Raw genomic sequence first — 4,427 nt, 5'->3', positions numbered from 1 at the left:
TGATATAGGTCGCCAATAAAGATTTCATGAACAGAGAAGTCACAGCCAAAAGATAAGTGGAGAGAAGACTAAAAAAGAAGGCCACCCTTCTCAAAGCAGCACTAAAAGAAATAGACACTGTAAAGACGGGAAGACCCCAACCACCACAAGGGGGGAAGCCCAGAGTCCCCTTAGCAAAGGACCAATGTGCATACTGCAAAGAGAAGGGACACTTGAAGAATGAATGTCCAAATCAGAAGGGGCCCTCAAAACACAGCCGATATTGAGAGGAACCTTGAGGCGAGAACCTCGTTGGTCTGGCCAGGATAGAGTCGGATTGAGGGGGACTGGGCTCTTTCTTTCTTGGTCCCCATACACCCATGGTCGAAATGAAGGTAGGGAGCCAAACAATAACTTTCATGGTTGACACTGGGGCTGAATACTCCGTTGTTACTTCCCTGGTGGCACCCTTCAGCCAAAAGACAGCAACAATACTTGGGGCTACTGGGACACGGGTGATGCAGCAGCCCTTCTGTCAAGCTCAACAATGTGAACTTGGGGGTCACAAGGTCTGGCATGAGTTCCTCTACTTACCTGACCGGCTCTCTCCTGGGCCGGGATCTGCTCTCCAAATTTGGGGCCCAGATAACTTTTGAACCCACTGAACACGCAAGCCTCCAGTTAAACCCAAGGTAGAATGAAACCCTGGTCTTGACGATTACCCTGCCAAGAGAAGAAGAATGGAGACTATTCTTCACCCAGGCCCTACCCTGTAGCCCCTCAGAATTCAGGCTCATATTCCCCTCTGTATGGTCTGAAGATAACCCACCTGGACTAGCTTGGAGTTGGGACCCATCATTGTTGACCCCGATCCCTGGTGCCCAACCCAGAGACAAAGGCAGTACTCCCTTCCACTCGAGGCTAGAATGGGTATACAAGAGCACCTGACCAAGCTCAGAGAAGCAGGTATTTAACTGAGTGCCAGTTGGCTTGGAATACCCTGCTCTTGCCAGTCAAGAAGCCAGGAGGAGGATACCGACCAGTACAGGATTTGAGGGCCATTAACAAACTGACTGTTTCCTTACACCCAGTGGTTCCGAACCTGTATACTCTCCTCAGCCAAATTCTGGGGTGAGCCAGGTGGTTTACATGCCTTGACCTAAAGGATGCTTTCTTCTTCCTCTGCCTGGCTCCTCAAAGTCAACCATTGTTTGCCTTTGAATGGACTGAGCCCATTACAGGACGGCAGATGCAGCTGACCTGGACACGACTTCCCCAAGGTTTCAAGAACTTGCCCACTCTTTTTGGGGAAGTACTAGCTACAGACCTTGCCGACTTTCTGAGGGAAACCCCACGGTGTGTCCTCCTCTAATATGTAGACGACCTCCTCCTTGCTAGTGACACCCAACAAGACTCTATGAAAGGTACCAAGACCCTCCTGCAGCTCCTATCCTGATCGGGGTAATGGGCCTCTCAGAAAAAGGCACAGATTTGTCAGCAGCACGTCTTATACTTAAGCTTTCTCCTCACAAAAGGAAAAAGAGAACTAGGACCAGAAAGGAAGAGTGTTATCACCACACTGCCACAGCCCCAAACAAAACGGGGCTTGCATGAATTTTTAGGGGCCGCAGGGTTCTGTCGTATTTGGATTCCTAGATTCTCAGCCATAGTGAGACCCCTGTATGACCTGTTGGGAGGGCCAGACCAGGAGCCCTTTGCATGGACTGAGGAGGCAAGGGCCACTTTCACATAAATAAAGTTGGCTCTTGGACAAGCCCCAGCCCTGGGTTTGCCTGACAGAGAAAGGCCCTTTAACATACTCATACATGACAAGGACAAAATAGCCCTTGGAGTGCTCACTCAGAGCATGGGGCCTTGGCAATGGCCAGTAGCCTACCTGTCAAAAAAAAATTGATCCTGTGGCTGCAGGATGGCCACCATGCCTCAGAGTGCTGGCAGCCACAGTCCTTCTCATCGAGGAGGCAGACAAACTCACACTGGGACAAACACTTAATGTTAAGGTCCCACACGTGGTCGTGTCCCTCATGAGCACCCAAGGATATCGTTTCCTCTCCAATTCTCTGCTGACACAATACCAAGGACTTCTGTATGAAAACCCAAGGGCCCCTCTTGAAATAGTCACTCTTGAAATAGTAAGAACACCAAACCCAGCCACATTCCTTCCCATGGAGGAGGGAGAACCCGACCATGATTGTTCCGAAGTAGTGGATGAAGTCTGCTCCAGCTGCCCAGACCTCAAAGACCAGGCTATAACAAGCCTGGGGATCACCCTGTTCAGAGATGTGAGCAGCCATTTACAAGAGGGCAGCCAAAGAGCAGGATATGTGGCAAGCACAACCACCAAAGTTCTGGAAGCCAAGGCCTTGCTGGAAGGATGGTCAGCACAACAAGCTGAACTGTACACCTTAACTCAAGCCCTCATCCTTAGCAAAGGTAAATGAGTTAACATCTATATGGATTCTCAGTATGCAATCGCTACTGTGCATGTACTTGGGGCCATCTATAAAGAAGGACCTCCTTACTGCTATAGGGAAAACTATCAAAAACAAGGAAGAAATACTAAAGCTTCTTGAAGCCATATGGCTGCCAGACAAGGTAGCTATGCTACACTGTAAGGGATATCAGAAAGGAGATGACCCTATAACTCAAGGAAATCGCCTGGCCAACAAAACAGCCAGAGCTGCAGCCTGTGGTGACCCAGTTGAAGCTCCTACCTACCTATGACTCTTGTGCCCCAGAGGGAAGCCTCCCCGCCCCAGTACACAAGTGAGGAAAGAAGTTGGGCCTCGACAGAAGGGGGCACACTAAGCAAAGAGGGATGGTGGGTCATGCCAAATGGAAACATCTTTCTCCCGTCATCTATGGGAAAACACCTAGTGAAGGAATATCACCAACTCTTGCACCTAGGGAAAACTGCACTAGAGGCCCTCCTCAAAAAGAATTACTATATCAGCCAGCTGCCGGCATTATGCTGAACTGTCAGTGAACAATGTATAACGTGTGCCAAAAACAATGCTTGGTCTACCCCATGGCCCCTGCCTGGCACACAAAGGATGGGGGCTGCCCCTTTCGAAGACTTAGAGGTGGACTTTACTGACATACAATCAAATAAAGGGTTCAGGTACCTTCTTGTAATAATCTGCACATATTCGGTATGGGTCAAAGCATTCCCGACCAGGATGGAACGAAGTCTCGACGTGGCCAAAGCTCTTCTATGGGAGATTGTACCTCGGTTTGGTCTACCCTTAACCATACACAGTGATAACGGATCTGCATTTGTGGCAGACATTATATAAACCCTGACAAAGTCCTTCAACATTACCTGGAAACTGCACATTGCTTACCGACCCCAGAGCTCAGGGAAAGTAGAGCAAATGAATTGCATCCCCAGGAAACCCTGGCTAAGTTCCACCAGAGACTAATCTCCCATAGCCAGATTTACTACTGCTGGCCCTCCTGTGTGCCCAATACATGCCTGGGGCACTAGGATTCTCCCCTTTTGAGTTATTATATGGACGACCTCCCCTTTGCCATGTTTAGGAAAACTCCCAGGATACCTACACCAGATTGGAGACAAGGAAATAAGAGAACAGCTCTAGACCTTGGGGGCAGTCCTAAACAAGTTACAGAGATACACCATAGAGAGGGCCCCAATTTCTTTAGGGACCCCCATTCACCCCTTTCAGCCAGGAGACTCTGTGTGGGTCAAATATTGGAAAAGGGAACCTCTTAAACCATGCTGGACTGGGCCTCATACTGTTATTATAACAACTCCTACAGCCCTTAAAGTTTCAGGTATCATTCCATGGGTCCATAAGGCCAACTTAGAAGAACCCATATCCTGGTGACGTGATCCAGATCCAGTCAACCCGCTTAAACTGACCCTCAAAAGGGAAACTTGCCACTGAGACCTCCAGCCTTGCTCCAGCGACACCTCAGAAGCTGGCTGGCCTGATGGCAGAAGCTTGAGGAATCAACACGTGAACCTAGCCCAGGGGTTTGGATGCAACTCTGTCAGCCCTTGCCCCTTATTGGTGTCATTGCCCTGATCTTACTTCTTACCGTTGGGCTGATAGAGACTGCACCAACAAGCTGGACATGGGACAAAAGATGCATGCTGGGTCTCACATACCTCCTCTGTTCGGTAGGATTATTAATTACTGCCTGTATATTATGATAACCTCTCTCCCTCTCACAACTGCTGCTTACCCACTTTGCCCCCAGGATTGTTATATGACAATAAGGGGGTCAAGGACATTCAGAGCCTTTACCTCCCTCCACAAAGATTGCTACAAGGGAAAACAACCACTCTCTGTCAGTCATCCGGTGCCTCAAGAACTAAGTATTGGACCATAGAGATAAACCAAAATGTCAGGAACCCATGTCACAACAAGGGCTTCCAGAGAGGGAAATGAGCTTGCTACACT

Source organism: Puma concolor, chromosome B2 (genome assembly GCF_028749965.1).
Source record: "Puma concolor isolate L17-30 chromosome B2, mPumCon1.1.hap2, whole genome shotgun sequence".
NCBI lineage: Eukaryota > Metazoa > Chordata > Mammalia > Carnivora > Felidae > Puma > Puma concolor.
This window is presented reverse-complemented; position numbering follows the sequence as displayed.